We start from the raw sequence: 21,860 nt of genomic DNA on the forward strand, positions 1-21,860 counted from the left end.
CAAACAAACAAGCAAAAGCAGTTCATACAATACACAGAAAAGCTAGAGAGTTGATCTGACACGGCAATGAGATAGTAAAATGTTAATAAGTAATGTGAGATCAACTTAAAAATGATTGTTAGCAGCAATTACAAACACAAAGTTCTGTCATGAAACTCAAGATGGCGCAGACTGAGAGGTCAACTCAGTTTGCTTGCAATCACATCGTTCTCTATAGACCACCGCTGATTGGTTCTTGCCAATGAACCAATGAGTTTACGGCTCAGCTTTCAAATACTCGTTCAGCGTTTGCTGTAGAAGTTTTCAGACACCCTCCACCTGTGTAGATCTATATGGGTTATTGTGCAGCAGCAGCATGTCTTACATTCTCACAGAAGCGTGTCTGTGGACGTACTGTATTGGCAGTAGCAAGTCCAAACCAAACATATCTACATTATACATTACCATGCCAAACACTTTGAGAGTTGTCATAACAATTTCTTCTACTTAATATAGAGGGATATTCTCTTTGATAGACATGTCTTTTTAAATTATGTTTCTATATGTACTAAAAAATTATTAAAACAACGTTTACAGTCAATAAAGCTTGGCAACGTGATCTGCCAGCCCGTTCTCATCCTTTAACGTCATATAGAACGCTATATGCAAAAACGGCGCTATACTACGCACATGGCACCCTTTATCGTTAATATAACACGCGAACCCAAGACGTCATAAATCCTTTAGCGTGAATATGACACGCAGACCCTACCCCACACCTAAACTTAGCCCTCACAGCACGTGTTATATTAACGATAAAGGGTGCCATGTGTGTAGTATAGCGCCGTTTTTGCTTATAGCGTTCTATATGACGTTAAAGGATGAGAATGCGTTGGTTCTGCACATGAACAATTGTGTCAAGCTTTAAAACAAAATTATTGCTTTATTTTTTTCATGGGGAGTGTTATTTGCTTTTAGCCAAGCTGAACAAAACAGGGTTAAAAAAATAATAATAATTATTAGACCAATATAAAAGTGTATATAAATGACACAATCATTTAATTGTATTTTCAGCGCCAGCAAAATTAAATAAAATATATGCATTATGCACTTAGTAATTGTTTTATGATGTACTGTCTAATATGGCATAATATAATTTTGAACTTCTACTGACATATAGTGTCATGGATGCAGAATTATGTAAAAATCAATAGTTTTGGTTAAAGATGCTGCCAATGCTTTATTCACAGTCTGCCATCATTAATTCGGCTAATGAAAGTGCCCAGTTTGTGTCTGACAGCCAATAAACGGCCGATATTAAAAATCATTCAAGAAAAACACTATAAATACAATATTTTTTTTTGTGAATGTGAATTTAGGCATGAGAACGTTTTAATGCACATTGTGAAAAATGTATATTCATTTTAAGATTTGCTAAAAAAAATATTTGACAGTGTTAATAATTATTAACATATAACTTTCAGTGAGGGTTAAATTATGGCAAAGATAATCTAAATATAAAAATAGAGGAAATGAGCAAGAATATATGGCTGTCTGATACCAGTAATTTAATAATATTAATATTAATATTAGCAAATAACAGATGTCACCAACATATTGTGCATACCTAGTATGTATCTAGTGTCAACATATTTTTCAAAAGTATTCCAATTAAATTTGTACATTTTAACGAGTGCACGATTAGTCACGATGTAAGAAAACCATTCAAGTGATGTGTATCACCTTGCAATAATGGCCACCCTGCTGTAATGTAAAAAGTGACATTGTTTGGTGATTGAGAGAAAGAGAGATGGAGAAACAGCACTCTTGAGCTCTGAGAGAGGAACTAAAGAATCCCAACGCCCCAGTGGCTTACACAAACCAATACAGAGACTGAAATCTTCATATTGTGCAAGTCTGCTCATTATGTGTGTGGTATTTTCCCCATGAATCTTTTATTCATTTCTTTTCATACAGTATGCACTCATGAGATTTGCTATTCAGCTGACATTCAAAACCGCTCCACACGCAGTATAAGCGCTTCTGTGTGCTTCCACAGTGTTCTGTTTGGGAAGATTTCCAGTCTCATGCTGCAGCATCTCCAAGGAAGAATGAAGAAATCAGTGAAGTGATCTTCACTGAATCACTATATGCACTTCTACAAACCAGCTGTGCTGCGTGAGTCACTCAATCTGTAGCACGTTAGCATTTAGCTGTTGGAATGGGCTTTAGAAGCCAAAGATGCAGATCCAAACCACGTTTTAATCTCACCATGGCAACAACACGATGTGATCTGTACAGATCAAAATGTGTATTTTTTTGTCACAAACATTTTTCTGTCTAGTCACAATATGATATACAGTATTGAGAATGAGGAGATGACGTCATTTTACAGTGCCCCTCCCCTTTCCGCCATGTTGGTAGGATTCTCACGGCAAAACAGTATTGATTACGTGTGTTTTTAGCTCGGTAGTAGAGGAGTTTCTCGCAATACCAATACCGCACTGTTTACCATGCCTGGAAGTAACTGCTGTGTTAAAAACTCCTCCAGTAACTCACACGATACATTTGGAAAACATAGGAACAATGGAATTAAGTTTTTGGGGTTACCGAAATGGACACAGCAGGGAGAGTCTGATCTGACGAGGAGACGCCGGATTGCTAGGTTTGCTGATGCCTTTAGTATACGATTTTCACTGTTTGCTGTGCCTTAACGAACATATGCAAAAGTGTTGTTTGAGTGCCTTGTTCATTACTTTTTTATTTCATTGAAATACATGTTTGAAACAACTTGATATGGCCTAACAATATTTATTGAGAACTGAAATATATAGGCTATTTGGACAACAAGTTTCATGGACAACATAAGTAATAATAATAAAATAATAATGTTATTAGCAGTGTTGGGAGTAACGCATTACAAAAGTAATACATTACAGTAACATATTACTTTTTGCTGTAACGCAGTAGTGTAAGGCATTACTAATCAATTTTCAGTAATATTTTACTCGTTACATGTTCAGTGAGGCTTGTATTACAGTTGTATTACAGTCTGCTTTTACTTCTTAAAGGCAACAGACTGTGTAAAAGTTTTAAAGCAGTCTTTTAGTGCCAGTTCAGAGCGGTCGCGTCTGTAACATTGTTTTTTCCTCATAAATGCGAACACGAAAACTAAAATAAAATTAATATTTTAAGTTCTATGGAGACTGGAGAGCCAACCCTTCCTCATCCGATTTGTGCAGTGTAATTAACAGAATTACAAAAAATCGTTTTTGCCTCCTATTTTTTTGTCACGCATAAATGTGTGTCTTTTCCCTAATATTAAAAATAAAACATAGACTGATATTTGTCTAATGTCTGGAGTCCTTTAAGGAAGTAGCCTATACGTTTCAATACATGTATTTTCTGAGAATTTTTATTTCAAGTTTTGACTGCAAATGTCATGATCATAATGCTGGACTTCCCCATTTTTTAATAATTTATCCTCAACTAGTTTTGTGGTGTAGGTCTACGTATTTTATAATGTTAACTTCAAATAATACTAATAGCCTAATTTAAAGATAAGGCAGCATTGGATCTGGATGGTAAGGAGAATAACGCTGGAGTTGGAAGAGGTGTGTCGCGATTCTGTAGGTTCGTGGATCTGAGTCGTGTGGCGAATCGCGATTTCGGTTTCATATTGCATATCGTTACAGCCCAAAAGTTAAGTTCTACTTAGTTATTTTGGTGAAAGTAACTCAAAAGTAATACATGAGTAATGTAACGCATTACAATTCTGGGACAGTAATATTGTAAGGTAATGAATTACTTTTAAATAACAGTAACAAGTAATACCTAATGTATTACAGTTTGGAAGTAACTTGCACAACACTGGTTATTAGTGCAAAAGAACAAATATATCGATGCTGCTTCTCCAAATACAGCTGTTTTGCACTTTGTGTGAGTTTGTTCCTGGAAGGTCCCTTTTCTTTCGCCTTATCTTTTAGCATTGCTTTACTTTCTTCCTTTTTTTCTCGTATTCTTAGATCCGTCTCTGTCCTGCCAAAATAATAAATGCGCGAAAATTTAAGAGCTCTGGAATGTTTAGTCGCGTCTATGGGTTCTAAAGGCGTTGCCCCTGGTAACCGATAGCGTCTCCTACCATCATGGCCGACCGGCTCAGACCCCGCCCAAATAGGCACGTGACTCCTCATTCTCAATAGCCTGTTATTGATATTATCGAGTTATCAATATTATCTATTCTTTAAACAAATGTGTGTTTATTTCAAGTTTGGTTTTTCATCGAGGATGTATTAAATTGATAAAAGTGACAGTAAAGATTAGATAAAAATGATTTCTATTTCAAATACATTTTTTCTATGTATCAAAGATGCCTGGGAAAAATGTATTATGATGACCCTTATTTTTCCAGTAGTCCTCTGACCTTGTCTCTTGTGACACTGAAGACTTATAATATAAAAATAATGCCGAATGATAATTCAACTTTGCCATCACATGAAGAAGTTACAAAAATAAAAATAAAAAATCATACCCATCCAAACCTTTCAATTGTAGTGTATGTACAGTCTCTATGTAAGGCAAGCAGACAAGGGGTTGTGTATGCAAATCCAAGAAAAATATATCAAATGATTTGAGAGAAACAAGACAAAACAAAACGAACCATGTGACGTATATTCATTAGCTAAATTCAGCCACACACTGTCACAAAACTTCAATGCTTTTTCTTTAATTGGTCTCATGAATCTGTTCATAACAGCCTTGAAAAAAAAAGGGAGAAAACACTTTCATAATATTTGCCTGGTGAGAAACTATGCAAAGACTACCATCATGAGGTAATTAAGCCCATGAATTAATGAAATGCGAATTGCTCCTCAAATGTTATACACATATACTACAATGTTTAGTTAGGGTGATACACTGAGCTGTTGGACTGAAAAGTAGTGTAAATCATTCCAAACCTTAACATGTTGGCTCATGAATATTAATTAGGCGAGGTAACATTCGCTTAGTTCTCGTTGAAGCAAGTAAGTGGGCTCTAGACATAGTAAAATACCACTTGCATGTTCGTTCAGTCCATTACTGAAGCAAATAGCAGACCAAGGCTTCAGCTTGATTGTTTTATGTTTAGTTCAATGTTTTTTCTTTGCAAATAATTGCAAGTAGCCTAACTGAAAAGCACAAAACCTGCTTCAACGTCAAAGCAGTGTTGATAATGTACAGTATATATGCAAATCATGCGGATTGTCGCTACATATCATTATAGACATGGGATTAAACAGCATCTTACCTCTGTAAATGTTTTTTGACAGAAACTGAATTAAAGACAGGGAGAGAGAGAGTCGGTCCCCGGAGCAAAAGCTCCCAGTGGGAAGATTACGCAACACCGTCAGTAAGAGCTTTTCAACAGAGCCACGTTTATTACCCCTACGCCGCAACCTGTACCTATCCGCTAAAGCTCGAGTAATTGGCTCACCTGAGGGGTCTCGCTTTCCATTTCTCACACACATATTTGCTCAAACTCATTGCTTTTTCTAAAAGATAAGACTCGATTTCCATCTCATTCCTGTCACACTTAACTGTAATTAAAGAAAGACTCAATCCTCTTTTCTGCAGAGTTCTCTATTTATATTCTCCAGTTCCCTCACACCTCCGTTTATCTTTTCTGTTCCTCAATCTTTCTAGCGCTTCACCGCCTGCTTTTCCTTTGGCGTGCTGTAGGGTCAGGAAATTGGTCTCGTAGTGAGAGCTAGAGAGAAAAAGAGAGAGACTGTGTCTCGAATCCTATTGAGATGCCTATCTAGACAGCATTTGCACATCTAAGTATTAGACTTTGAACTAAAAGTCTTTTGAGCTGCCTATACCTGGACAGCATTTTTTGACATCCAGTAGGAACTTTTGATTTGAATGTCTCAACTCAAAACTTAGCGAGCTGCAGCTCAAAAGATAACATTTGGGCATCGTGAGCACATTTGAGCATTCAATTTTAATGTCTGAATGTAAAATCTGGTTAGCAGCCTTCATGTACATCGTTTGAACTTTTGATTTGAATGTCCAGACTGAGTTACCTAACTAAACAGCATTTTTAAGCATCATCATAACCATATTTGAATGTTTGATTTGGACATTAAAACTGAAATCCTAGTGGGCTGCCTAAACAGACAACATATTGGGGGACTACAGGAGTGTTTCATGTTTGAATCAAGCATTTGAAAGCAAAACCTGGTAAGCTGTCTACAGCATTTTAGTCTACAGCATTAGATTTAAGAAGAAGCACTCATTTTTTTAACTAGTATACATCACCATGAAACTTTCCCAGTGTCATTAAGATGAGAAAAAAGTTTAAATATACAGATTAAGCATTATCTAATTACATATGTGCTAATTTCCATATATATATATATATATATATATAAAACGAAATCTGAGTATTCGATAAAGCCAGGTTTAAAACAGCATCCAACAGCGTTGTACAGGAGATAGAGAGCTTTCTAACAGTGTATGTGATGACAGGGTGCAGACAGCGATCGTGGAGCAGCGGGAGGATTTAAAACGCCAACTTTTGTTGAATTTATGAGAAATCTAAAGACGTAAACAGACAAAGTGTAGTAAAATATAGACCTAAATGTGTATTTCTGACTTTTTTTCACCACAAGTCTGAAAGACATGTTATTGAAGACAAATATCTCAAAATCTAAAAAAAATAATAAAAATTTCGCCTTAAATTTCCGTCATAAATCCCTCACACTCATACCCTTCCAAACCCTTAAGATATTCTGTTATTTTCGGAAGACAAAAATGAAGGTATTTTTAATGAAATCTAAGAAATTTCTATAACTCTATTGACAGCAGCTACGAATAGAGTGGTTTAGTCCTAATTTTCTGAAGAGACATAGTCGCTTTATACGATGAACCGATTGAATTTAGGTTTTTATTCACATAAACGTTGATATTGCACATTCAATCTCAAAACTAGGCTGTCAAAACCAGTATTTTTGTAAATCTGTACTCAAAACCTAATGGCCCACTAATCAACACCGCAGTTTTAGGTGTTTCAAGCATGTTTTAATATTATATTTAATTCAAACACAGCAATTTTTGGGCGCTGTATATATTTCATAACTAAAACATTAAACTCAACTCAAAACCTATAGTGAATTGTCAATCAAGACAGCATTTTTTGACCATCCATCATGTGAAAATGTCAAAATTGAATAATAAGACTCAAAATCCAGAGAAAATCCAACCTAGACAGATTTTTTAAAAATGAAATAAAGTGAACTAAATAAAAAATGCTGTCTATGCAGGGGGCTCACTAGGATTTGAGACGCAGCCAATGAGTGAGTGAGGAGAGAGGGAGACATCAAGGGATGAGCAGCAGGATAAATGGAGAAACACCTACACAGCGAATGGTCGATCCAACGTTTTGAGGAGGCCATGGGATGGAAGTTTGGAAGCTCACATGAAGACACAGAGGTGGCTGAAGGACAGAACTAGGACTTCACACAGAGTGGGAGAGGAGAGTGGGAGGAGAAACACAGAAAATACAATAAAAAAAAGTGTGCAAAAGGCTTACTATGGGGGTGGCTGAGGGCAGGGAAAGAGAGGGGAGAGGATATATTTCTCCTGATTCGTAAAACGGTAGATGTTTAAAGATCAGTGTCAACGTGTGGGAGCATCTGTGCTTATTAGAGAGTGAAATAAGAGCAAGAGGAGGAGAACAAAAATAACAGCAGAGAAAAACAACAGGGACAAAAGAATGAAAAACGAGAGGAAGATTGTTATTGCACTTGAATCAGTCAGTCAGCACACGGTCCTCACTTCTCATATAGACAACAATAACATACAAAAATGTCCCTGTAAATATTTTTTCTCTCAATACAATCTATAATTCTGTAATGTTTCAAGATAATATAGCACACTCTTATTGAGCCGCTGAAATACTCCCACATAAATGAACCCTCCAATCAGTTAGGTAAAGTTTATGTAATGTGTTTTACAGTAAAAGCTCTTCTAGGTTCTGTAATATAGGCAGCGTTTCAGCAAATGTATCAAGGGGATGACATTCTTGTTTTCCAGCAGTGGCTATAGCCCCGCAACGGCTCACTCCATCCTTCTTTCAAACAGAGAAATACATTCCTGAAATGTCCTTGATGTTATCAGCTAAGCTACGCTGTTACAACGTTGCGATACATCTATCACGGGTAACAAAAATGGACTGGCAAGACAGATAACAAACTTCTTCACATAACAACTCTCTCTTTATCCTAACAAAGCTGCCAGTTTGACAAAATGTTGTGCTGATCTTTATCAGAATTCATTTATTGACACACAACAGATGCACAAACAAGAACTCTTCACTGTAAAAAAAAATATTTTCAAGATTTGTTATCACAACATATTTTCTTTTGTCAAATCAACTTTATAATAATTTATTTAGTTCAGATAACTTATTATTTTGAGTTTCTGATGGTTAAATTAATCTACTTCATTGTATTAACTCACTTTTTCCAGTTCAATCAACTTAAAATTTTAAGGCCACCCAAGTTACTTACTTTTTTAAGTTAAACCAACAATATTTTTTTACAGTGTAGTAATCACAACATTTTTTCTTTTGTCAAATCAACTTAAATAATTTATTTAGTTCAGATAACATATCATTTTGAGTTCCTGATGGTTAAATTACACTGTAAAAAAATATTGATGGTTTAACTTAAAAAGTAAGTAACCTGGTTGCCTTAAAATTTTAAGTTCATTGAACTGGAAAAAGTGAGTTAATACAATGAAGGAGATAAATTTAACCATCAGAAACTCAAAATTATATGTTATCTGAACTAAATAAATGATTTAAGTTGATTTGACAAAATAAAAAATGTTGTGATTACTACACTGTAAAAAAATATTGTTGGTTTAACTTAAAAAAGTAAGTAACCTGGGTTGCCTTAAAATTTTAAGTTGATTGAACTGGAAAAAGTGAGTTAATACAATGAAGTAGATTAATTTAACCATCAGAAACTCAAAATAATAACTTATCTCAACTAAATAAATTATTATAAAGTTGATTTGACAAAAGAAAATATGTTGTGATAACAAATCTTGAAAATATTTTTTTACAGTGTAGTCTCCTTCATTGTATTAACTCACTTTTTCCAGTTCAATCAACTTAAAATTTTAAGGCAACCAGGTTACTTACTTTTTTAAGTTAACCCATCAATATTTTTTAACAGTGTTGTTAGAAAAAGGAAAAGCCACTGAAACAAACACACTTTAAACACTCGCTCTCCAACTTGTCCATGAATCTCAAGTTCAGTTTGAGTGCAGCTACAAGCCCAAAACTATTATTAAAAAAATTGACAAAAATCTAAAAGATGAATCATGATGAATCACTAAAAGCAGATTTGACCTCTAAAATAAACTCCAGTGTTATTCAATCCTAATTAGAGCGTCTAAATTAGCCAATTATCTATTAATTAAACAATTTAAAGAAAGATAAATGCCCTCCAAATACAGATGACCATTATCTAGAAATAGAGAGAGGAAGACAGACGAACATGATCAGGGAGAGAGCAGAGCATAGACACTGTGATCTGTAGCAAATAGAGGATGAGGAACACTTTCGATTCATCTGTACTACAATAGCCATAATAATTTGAGAGCCATAATAGAGAGAGCCAAAATCTATGATAATTTGAGAATAATCTCAGTGAGCATCCCTTGCTTAGATTTTGCAATATTAACGCTTTCATTTCTTAAACTTAATTCTCAAAATCTTAGGCTTTAACATGGCACTAAAACAGCATTGTCCAAAAGATGTTGTCTTACTTTTTGTGGAGGTTTAGTCAATTTTGAGTGCAAGTTCACAACTAAATCATCATTTTGTCACATTAAGCAGTGGCACAGGATACAATTGCAAGCAATCACCAGAATCAAAATATCTGATTGGGATATTATGCCAAGAAAGCATTAGTCTTTTGCCCTTTTGATATAACCGCTGTCTGGTTAACAAAGCCTTGGTGATTTGCTGCAAAATTGGATGAATCAGCTGACATTAGAAGTGAATCAGATGTTGTTGCATATGTTCTTCTCAAAGACTTTAATATCAACAAACATATTCTGGGGATGTAATTAGAGCCCGACCGATGAAGGATTTTGAAGGCCGATACCAATACAAATATTTTTTGGTTTTAAAATCCGATATTCCGATATATCGGCCGATATTTTAAATTTTTTTTATTTCAGAAACGCGCAACATAACATTAACAGATTTCCCTAACATTAGTTATTTATAGTTATTTATGAGTTTTAACTAAAATAATATGATAATGCATTTTAAAAAGAAACTTGTTTCTTTTATTGTCACAACAGAACAGACTGATGATAGTGGCATTAGCTAGCTTTATGGTTAGCAAGTCTATGATGAGCAATAATTCAGCAATGGATCACATCATACTGCAAATTGTAAAACATACCTTTTCAATATAACAGTCACATACATTTTTAATATATGGTTAACATGGTTCAAGCATGTTTCGTCCGTTTTTATTTTATTTTTTAAATATTAATTTATCGGCCATTATAACTGCCAATACCGATAGTTTGGAAAATGCCTGATATCGGCCGATAATATCGGCCTGCCGATATATCGGTCTGGCTCTAGATGTAATACATTTTTACTGGTAAAAAACGGGCAAAAATATAATGAATTCGCCAAAATACAGAAGACAGAAACAGAAGAAAAACATTTAAAACAGAAGAAAAATATTTAATGAAAAAAAAATAGAAGAAAAATCATTGACAAACTCAGTCGTTTTAGTAAAACAGTTCAATTGAATTTCAGCATGTGTGTAGCAGCAATCATTATTTTACAACCATATCTGGAGGTAATCATTTGATTCTACAGACGCATGGCTCTGAACGTGAGGCTTCTGGCTGTGGCAGGAATTGTACAGCACTGAACTGGCATTGCTTTGTCCCCCGGTAACCAGGACACACTCCTGCTGCCTGGCAACCCAACGGCTGTGTGTGTGTGTGTGTGTGTGTATAGGGGGGTGTAGTTTGAGGAGTGCCAAGAGATGAATTCCAGTGTTCAGAGACCAAGATGAAGGATTATTACATTCTGACTGCCAGCACCTGCAACACTTTTTTCATTTTGCAGTGTTTTTGGGAGTTCCACTTATAAGCTCTCCAGTAATAACTAGTGGCACTACATCACTGGTTCAACACTGAGTGAATCTGTTCAGTTGCGCAACTTGTAACAATTTGTTTGTAACACTAACATTACACAATATCATATAAAATGAAAATGACTCATATAACCAAACAAGCAAGCACACAACGTCTCCTCAGGGCAACATGCACAAACTTCTACAATTTGAATACTAGAAATTCTCATTCCTGAGGTAGTTTGAAGTAGAAAAATGCCGCATGTTGCTATCCTATGTTGCTGTTTGTCAGCAGTGAATATTAAAAGGCTATGCAAAATACATGTAGTGTTCAGTATTAATAAAAAGGTTGACAACCCAAGGCTAAAGTGTATGCCTGGTAATTGGAAGGCTGCTGTTTTGCTCCTTGTAAGAGCCATGAGCCTTCACCATTATGCCCTTAACTCCAGGATGCTCCAGTTATCCCTGTAATAAGTGCACTTTACGTATAAAAGCATCTGCTAAATCACTACTTCAAAATCTTAAGAAGGTCTAAGTAGCACCTGAAGAAATTACTTCTAATATTAAAGATTAGATGACTTCTATAAATTTAATTTAGCTACACTTATCACTATCAGGAATAAAAATATAACATGACACATCAAATGAATATTTAACCTGAAAAAATATTACCTTCATGTCATTTCAAATGACTCTTTCCTTCTAAAGATTTTCCATGCAATTACAGTTAATCGGTACAAATACTTTTTGTGCTTAAGGACACACAAAACACCATTCAGTAATATAAAAGTAATCAATACAACTTTGGTGTTTTATTCCAAGTCTTCTGAAGCCATATTATGCAGTTTTTGATCAACAGACTAAAATTTAAGTCTTTATTCGCTGATAATCACTGATGGAAACTCCAACTGACCAATACCAAATCACTGAGTGATCACTGATTCAGTCAGTGTCCTGAAAAAAATCCCTCAGGGGTGAGTTTCCCATACAACAATTCGTTGTTTAATTACCATTAAGAAATCAACTAGCTGGTCACGACTGTTTCCGAAACCATATTGTCATATATTTGTCGTTCAACCACGTTGGTTAATGATGTCATACAGGTGGTCGGGTAATAACTTCTTAATGAATCCTTTTGAGTTAGAATTAATGCTAGATGTTTTGCTATAAATTAGGGCTGCACAATTAATTGAATGTCTAATCATGATTATGATTCTGGATGCACGATTGCGCGATTTAAAAAAAAAAAGTCCACTTACATTATTTTGCGTGCTTAACAAGAGGTATGTTTACGTTGTGAGAGGCGAATCACTAAAGTGTACAGTGATTGGTCGAATACACACGAAACACCCAGCCCGTTCTCATCCTTTAACGTCATATAGAACGCTATATGCAAAAACGGCGCTATACGCACATGGCACCCTTTATCGTTAATATAACACGCGAACCCAAGATGTCATAAATCCTTTAGCGTGAATATGACACGCACACCCTACCCCACACTAAACTTAGCCCTCACAGCGCGTGTTATATTAACGATAACGGGTGCCATGTGCGTAGTATAGCGCCGTTTTTGCATATAGCGTTCTATATGACGATAAAGGATGAGAATGCGTTGAAACACCAGAACCCGCTATTTTTATAAAGCCGCGTAAACAGCCTATATTACTCCATAAACTAACTCTATGAACATGAAAAACAGTGATAGACGGACCAAGGTGAAAATGGGAGCGTTGTGTGCTCAGGCTAAATAACTCAAACAACAACAAGTGGCTTACATCACTTCAGAGTTCCTACTGGCGGAGTTTATTCCGCCTATTTGTAACCAGGAAAACGTCCATAGGGGGACATTAGTTAGGCTTGTTCCTATAAATTCACAGAACTACCCAGAGCAAAAGCCCCTGTTATTGTCAAAGTGTCTGGTTGTGTTCCCTTGTTTGTCACTATAGAGGTCGTCGTTCTCACGGTGTCTTTCACATTTGACTTTATTTCCCAGCATTCTGTCTGTCACTCATCAGTTCATTGCACTCAGCTGTTTCCCATCACCTTGAGATTGTGTCAGAGCCCGTCTAACGGAGAGCCTTGGCACTTCCTATTAGCCCCGTTGTGTATTATCTTGGTTGCAGTTCCATTAGAATTCCACTGGAGGTGATCGCGGGCGAGAGCAGAATGAATGGGAGTCTATGGGGCTAAACGGCTAAATGTGTCTCTTTCACCTGCTTGTCGTTAAATCAACACAGATTTTATTGTTGATTCCGCAAGTTCAATATAGATTATAGGCCAAAAGTCGAATGAACGAGTACTTATGTCCTTTTGATTTCTTACAGGTTAGGCTGTTGTTGGCCGGAAAACGCTAGCATTCTGCTATTGTGTGACGTCATCACAGTTTTGAACGGATTTTTAGAATAGATAAGTGAACTTAAAAATGCAATTTTCAGCTGAGTGTATTTTCTTAGCCCTCCCTTTTGAATGCAACTTTAAAATTACTTGACAAAAAATTACATCCTGAGAAAAGTGGATTTCTGGGGGTGAAACCCCATTGACTCCCATTCATTCTGCACTCGACCGGGAGCGCCCCCGCATGGACAGAGACATGTAACTGCAGCCAGTCCAGAAACCGGAAGTAACCAGCCAGTGCCAATTCTCTTCAATTAGACATTCTCTGATTGTGTATAAATACCCTGTCTGTTTTAGTATTGTTACGGATTCCTTAGTCTGTGTCACACCACTTCAGGTGTGTGTTTGTTCTAGTTCTTGTTTTGTTTATTGTTTTGACGGCATATTTGGATTGACCTCTGCATGTTGACAATGAGTTTGGATTGCCCTTTAATTAAAAAAACTGCTCATGGATTATCTGCTTCCCGTGTGGTTTACGTGACAATTACACCATGCATATTTTTACTTTTTATTTATTTATTTAAAGAAACCAAACTAATGTATAGTTGACATTTGAGGTTTAATGCAATAAGAAGCAATAGAACACTTAGCTTAAAAGCAATAAAAGTTTTTCAGGAAGAGTGTTTTCAGCTCGTTTTATATTTGTATATAAAATTGTGTAATGCAGTCCCTTCAAACCATGCATACAGCTATTCAAAATATCATTCAATGTGAAATGTGATGATCGTTATTAATAATCACAATTGCAATTTTTCTACTATAAATTACAGATATGGCATCTGAAGGCTAATTCCATTTTTTTTAATTCCAGTTATTTTGCTTTATTTACAGATTCAATTATAGGCTTGTTCTTCGCACATGCACACTCTTCAAAAATGCTGCTTTAAATCTCTCGACAAACTAAAAGATGTAGATGACATTTATATGTATTTGAAATGAAAAATACATATTTTCCTGAATGCCAGCTTGCCTATTTTGCTAAAGGTAATGATTTATTAAGTCCCCATGCCATTGAAACAAGTCCCTCCCCTTCCGGTCGACCACCATGGGACCTTATTTCGGAAAAATATTGTATGGTAGTCAATGGCGAGAGACAACAAATATTTTGATCTCGTTTGAATTGTGCCCTGAATTACACATATGATGTTTGTCAATTTAAAAGATACATTTTGAAAGTCGCAGTTTGATGTGAAACTGTTGAGGTATAAGACTGTGAAAATACGTAATTACAAAGACTACAAACCCCAAAGGCGCACATTTTCTCTCAATGAATGAAGCTAACTTTACTGAGGCTATTGTCTGTCATTGTTTCTATAGTCTTACGTTATAATCATAACGTTACGCCGTCATACCTGAGAGTTTTGTACCAGACTGCACACACACGAGCAGCGCTCACTCGTTGTTTCGCTTCCCGGGGGATGTAGTTCAGAGAGCGATTTTCACATAAAACTAAATGTTACTCTTCTGTCTTATGACAAACTGCGACGTTTTTGACTTTCAGAATTATCTTTTAAATTGACAAACGTCATATGTGTAATTGAGGGCAAAGTTCAGACGGAATAAAAAGATAAGTTGTCTCTCGCCATTGACTACCATTCATATTTTTTCCGAAATAAGGTCCCATGCGCCGGAAGCGGAGGGGCGGGACTTAGGCTCTCTATACTGTAACCACACAACTTTTCGATACTGTTAGCAAATATTTGTTAGAACTATGGTTTCGGGAAACACTTACTCGACGGAACTTGCAACCATAGTTGGCTAACAATAGTTTCGGGACACACATCCCAGAATTTTTTTTTTTTTTTAACCACATCTGATCCAGAAGATTCGTTCACAAATCAGGCATCATATGGAATACTTTAAAGGTTCTTTATAATATTTTTGCACCTTTGTGTCCTTCAGTGTTCTTGAATGAAAAACAGAGATCAACTCATTCCTTCGGAATTTTACATTTTGTTCCACTGCGAAAAGTAAAGCAGGTTTGGAACAACTTGATGGTGAATAAATACTGACAAAACTAACTAAAATTTTGGGGTCCTATTAACACAGAGCCTAAGAATGAAATACAGTATACTTTCACAAACAATCTAAGGTTAAACTAATTCAAAAGAAGGAATAAATTAGCTGGCAACATCAAACGCAAATAGCAATGGGTAATCATGCCACCTCAAAAACAAATGCTGTGTCACTTATATATATATATATAAAAACAAATCCTTTTCCCCAACTCTACTGTTCTCCACATTACAGTCTTTCTCTCTCTTCTTCCTCCCACCCATGTTTCTTTCACTGTTGTGTTTCGCCCACTGAGTTGCTCTGAGCTCATACGGTTCCCTCGGCAACAGATCTCCTCCACTCAAGAGCCATGTTTATTAAGGAGACCCGCGAGAGTGCTAGTTATGGCTTATCACACATTACATATTCAATAGCTCCTGAGGCAGAAGCACGTCATCAATCCAAACACACAGAAAATCCACTCAGACGCTTATGAGCTATCATTACCCCGTTGTAAAAGACGGACGAGTTTTCATATGAGGCTGATGAATCAACTTCAAGATATCAAAAAAGAGTGCTGCATTTAATATTCAATAGTTTTGAAAGAGGGGTTTCCCAAAATCAGAGAAGAACTGCTATAAGGCAGTTTTAAGTGTGTAAATGTTGTTTATTTACATTTAAATGAAGAGGGAATGCTACATTTTTCTCAATGTGCTTCTCCAACCTCTACTGGACACGTGTAATTAAATCTAACATTCAATCCCATCCGATTAGACCAGCAGGAAAACAGTTACTAGTTACAACATGACAGATCATACTCTGTCACCATCTGCATGACTCTCAATAATGAAAAGAGTCCACATACTGTAATTAGCAGGTTCCAGATACTATAATTGACGTAACGAGAGGTTGTCTGTACACTAGACTTGCACTTTTTCCTAGAGTGATTGTAAATAGTAAGGAAATATGGCCAATTGAATTACTTCCAACATACATGATACGAGTGTATAGAGGCTAAATCTCAGGGCTGGTAACTGAAAAGTTGCTGTTTTGAAGCTAATAATTTGTGAGCCATAATCACTCCATTGCTCTTGAGTAAAGCAATTAACCCCAGTTTGCCCAGGGCAGGACAAGATTAGTTAAAGCCATGATTAAATGAAAATGGTGCAAGATCTTTTCTTGCATATTAATGGTAGAACATTTTTTAAGGCTGGAACTTGGATCTATTCATGGGTTAGTCTCAGCCTCAGATGTCACACCCACGGACCGTTGGCTGAGCGTCTGGTGCATATGGCACACAAAATGGGAAACACTTCGGGGGTTTCGAAGTCATCATCTGATCGGGAGACGTGTGTCACGCTGTCAAATGCAGGGTCGTAACCACCAACCACCAACCCCATTTTCCACTGCAAAGAAGGTTATTTTTAGTGGAAAAGTATTGTTAAAATGTTCTTTACACTCGTCACCATTGTGTTCAGTTGTATTCTGTTCTAGGAGTTTGTTGTCATTTCCGTCTCGTGTTCCTAATTGCCGCCACTTATCGGTCACCACATACACAATCATGACAGCTATTCGTCATTTAGTCATTTGTATTTAAGTTTCTGTGTTCTTTTCACTGTCCGATACAGAAAAAAAAATTTAAGTACATTTTTAAGTGTTAATATGTACATTTTTAAGTGTTAATATGTACATTTTAGGTGCTAAAATGTAAATTTTAGTTGTTAATGTATACATTTTAGGTGCTAATATGTACATTAGGTGCTAATTATGTGCATTTTAGGTGTTAATATGTACATTTTAGGAGCTAATATGTCCATTTTAGGTGCTAATATGTCCATTTTAGGTGCTAATGTGTACATTTCAGGAGCTAATATGTCCATTTTAGGTGATAATAAGTACATTTTAGGTGCTAAAGTGTACATTGTAAGTGCTAATAAGTACATTTTAGGTGCTAATATGTACATTTTAAATGTTAATATGTACATTTTTGGTCCTAATATATACATTTTAGGTGTCAATATGTACATTTTAGGTGCTAATATGTACATTTTAGGTGCTAATATGTACATTTTAGGTGCTAATTAAGGTACCAATATGCAGCCTTTGGGTACAAAAGTGTACCTTTTGAAAAGATACAGCCCCAGTGACAGCTTTTGTACCTTTTTTTCTGAGAGTGTATAACGTCTTTGGTGTCTAACGTATGTGTGTGTTGCTTCCTGTTTGCCCTTCTGTTGGATTATTGATTATTGTCGTTTTCATACAAGTTAATTTGATTCTATAGGGTCTAGATGAAAAGTTTGTAATATACTTTCGTTAAAAATTATCATTAGTTTTGTAAGAAAACACTAATTTTACCTGGTCAAAAACAACTTTTTTCAGCACGCCGTTTCAGTGCATAATATGCCTTTAAATGATAACGAGCTACGCTGACTCCTCCCCTCTGTTCTGCGGGCGCTTTGACACAACGCATGTGGAGTGTTGCTTTAACAGTTGAGGGTATATTTTGGAGAGAGAATAAATCAAACTCTAACTGTAACTCTATAGTAAGTACAATTGATATTACTACTTATTTGAGTAAGTACAATGTAACTTACGTCACCAAAGTGTAACTGAAAGGCTCTTCTTCTATGGCATTGCTGCAAAAAAGTTTTATGGTTTCGGGAAACACTTACTCAACCCTGATTTATTTATTTTATTTTTTAATTTTAATTTTTACCTTTATTTTAAGAGTGTATGCATGGATAAAAAATAAACAATAAGATCAATAACATGCATCAAGAAAATAGATATAGGATGGATTTTTATTTCATGCCAAATTTAATACTTGCTACATATGTGAATTCAAATTAAATGAGAGCTACTGAAGGAAACTATCAGCTGGAAAATGAAAAACATTTCACTGCTTGAGTTCTGTACATGCAAAATGAAACAATCAATCAAATGGCAAATTACTAAAAACAGCTTGCAGATTACAGAATGAGAAGACTATGCCCTTATCACTTTGGGCTTAGTTTAGCTCCTCCTAAATGGCACAAGGCAGGCCCAGCTCAAAGAAGGAAGCTGGTAGTCAACGAGGTGCGAAAGCAGGAGGAGAGGATGAGGTGTATAAAGGCCATTTCCCAGGCCAAGCAGGGAGATTGGATAAGACGAGAGAGTGTGGAACAACGCAAGATGGGCCGTCAAGACCTTTGGTCAATGGAAGAGAGTAGGATTAGTTTCCTTATCAGGTCAACATATGATGTTCTCCCATCACCACAGAACCTAAACCTCTGGGCAGGAGGGGATCACTCTTGTCCTTTGTGTTCATCACCTGCCACATTAAGGCACATTTTGACTGGATGTAAGGTGGCTCTTAGCCAAGGTCGGTTTACTTGGCGCCATGACCAAGTACTGCGATGTTTGGCTTTAGCTTTGGAAGGCAAGCGTAACATGACCAATAAGTTGCCACCTGTTCTAGCAAAACATTACACACAAGACAATATTCATCCGCCCAGACGAGCAACCACCAAGAAAAGATGTTAAAACCAATTCTCGCCCAGAACAACTGGAAGCTGCTAGGGACTGGAAAGTGCTGGCTGATATTGATCAACGGCTTATTTTTCCACCTGAGATTGCCACCACTAACCTCCGACCAGATATTGTTTTGTGGTCTGATCAGCCCACATTGTTCAACTAATAGAGTTAACAGTGCCATGGGAGGATGCTGTAGATGAGAGGAAGAAATTGAGGTATGCTCATCTGGCCACTGAAGCAGAACAGCGAGGATGGAGAGTCCATGTTTATCCAGTGGAAGTGGGTTGTCAAGGATTTGTGGCACACTCTACAACCCGGTTCCTCAGAGACATGGGATTCAGTGCCCAAGAGTTGTGTTGAACAGTAAAGAACTTATTTGAAGCAGGAGAGAGGAGAAGCAACTGGATGTGGTTGAGATGGGAAAAATTCTGGCTGGCTGTGTACAGGCCATGCTACGGTTTCGTAGAATTCTTGAAAAACTCAAAGAGTCTGTTGGTTTACTTGATTAGTTTGCATAGTAATTACAGTTAATACGTTCCTGTGTATATTGCGTAAATGAGGGGTGGTGTTTGGGCAGATATTGTTTTGCGGTAGGTGGTATGCCATACGGAACCGTTGCCACTTAACCTACTTTAACAAAGACAGTGGGGCTTGACAGCCTTAGTCAAACGCGTTGGCACTTATGGTTGGGTTGTGGAGAGATTGTAAAATTGTGGTTAGGTCACATGTGAACTACGAAGGAGCAACCTCAACAGCAGGAGGGATGTAAAGGTCAGTAAGGCCCCCCTCCATGGTCGCAAAAGTTTTAATCCAAGCTAAACTCAAAAGTTAGTAGCTATGTGAATTTTTAACATCTACTCTGTAATGGAAATCATCAATGCAGACCCAGAGTCTAGAGTGTCTGACAGCAGCTGCTAGAGTCAAGGACTCGTATGACACTTTTCAGTGTAAAAGCATGTCACATTTATTAGGTGAGAGGTTGACATTGCAAGCATGAAAATTATAGAGCTTTCGGCTCTATATAGGAATGGGTAGGAATGGCTTTTTTCTCTTTCCATGTGACTGTATCTGTTTTTTCTGTTTTCCTGAAGCTGCGGGAAAAACGGCCTCCTCAGCATGGAAGTATTTGTAATTCATTGTACTGCTGTTTACAAGTAAATCCCTATAATATGTAAAAATAAAATAAAATCTTATTTACTACTTATTTATTCCATTATAAATACAAATATTTTACTTTTCTGTGTCGCACAGGGTTAATTGCAGCAATAAAATTGGAACTTTTTTCACTTATGGTTTTTATCTTAAATAAAGCAAGGTATGTTCAGTAAACGTGGTTGGAACCAACACATAACAATTCAAATCCATCTTAATAAATGAACATGGATGGGACTAGTTTAAGATGTGATGTAACATTAACCAGAAAGATTAGCTCTAGGAATTAGATGCTTTGCACTTAAGTATGTATTTTAGGGAAGATAATGTGTGCAGTTATGGGAATTATTGGTTACTGCTAGGAGGCATATTTCATCAAAACTTTTACCTGCTAACACCCACCTGTTATATGGATATAACAGTGGGATATGAATTAGCTTTTAGAGAGGTAAAGAGCTTAGTCATTAGTTCATTCCATTAACAGCTTTGTTTAATGTTTTTGAAACTTTCAACAAGGTCCTACATAGCAGCCATAACCAGAAACTGAGGTGATTACTGGCATCAACAAATACTTACATGAGGGAGAGATATGCATATTAAAGTCACAATAAAATGCGTTCATAACCCATTTTACAGTACTTCTGTAATGGGATATATTCCATGTGCACTGATGAATTGTGCACAAGAAGACCATGTATGTGCATTAAAAAAGTCTTTAAAAAAGGTCAAACTTTTTTAACAAATAACCCATGACCCCATTCCTTTTTAAATAGGTCCACAAATTCCCTAGAGAGTTACTATTCAAGAAAATAAACAAAATAAATACATAAATAAATAATATACAGAAACATTAACAATGGGGACATGTATTATTGTTCGTTAACAATATTTACCCTTAAATTCCAACTTCAGTTCACTGTGTTCACAAAAATATCTAAACCGTTTCCAAAAATATGAAGCAAATTTAATATGTGTAATGATAAGTGCAGAGTATGTATGTCAACAGATCAGAGAATGCCATATTTAATTAAATTTTTTTGCAGTGCTTGTAAGATGATATTTATATTTATATTACTAAATAGGGTGATACAACTCCATTGTCATGACGACTAAGATTTATAAGGACAATTTACCTCCTTAAAACTAAATAATGATGACAAAATAAAATGATAAATATGAACCAACTTCCCTGTCTGGTGAACAATAAAACATGAAAATGACTCAAAAATGGTAAATAGAGTCCTCAATGTAACTCCTACAGATTAGCATCTCAAGGCACAGAATAACTGCTATGCCAACATGACATCATGACTTTTGCGTAAACATACACGCCACTTTCGAGTCAGGTGGCGTGTTATCTCTACGCATTTTGAGCTATCCGCGTGTATCTGCGTGTATGTCTTCGCCATTAACGTCCGCGTCATTCCGCGTCTGTACACGCAGTCAAATCTCCAGTCATAAATGCCATTAACCCCAGTGACGGTTAAGTTTAGGGATGGGGTTGAGGTAAGTCATATCTTTTTTTTTACCTAGGATGGTAAGGGAACAGTCATAAATGCCAAATAACCCCAGTGACGGTTAGGTTTAGGGACGGGGTTGAGGTAAGTCATATATTTATATAACGTTAAGTCAACGGCATTCATAAACACGCTGAAAGGCGATTAT

At 36.3% G+C, this 21,860-nt stretch overlaps 1 protein-coding gene across 1 annotated transcript in view; it reads right to left on the reverse strand.

Moving 5' to 3' along the window:
• iqsec2b (IQ motif and Sec7 domain ArfGEF 2b) overlaps nt 1-21,860 on the reverse strand; it is a 91,977-nt gene that overhangs the window by 42,560 nt on the left and 27,557 nt on the right.

This window comes from Pimephales promelas, chromosome 14 (assembly GCF_988280905.1).
Source record: "Pimephales promelas chromosome 14, fPimPro1.hap1.1, whole genome shotgun sequence".
Taxonomy (NCBI): Eukaryota; Metazoa; Chordata; class Actinopteri; order Cypriniformes; family Leuciscidae; genus Pimephales; species Pimephales promelas.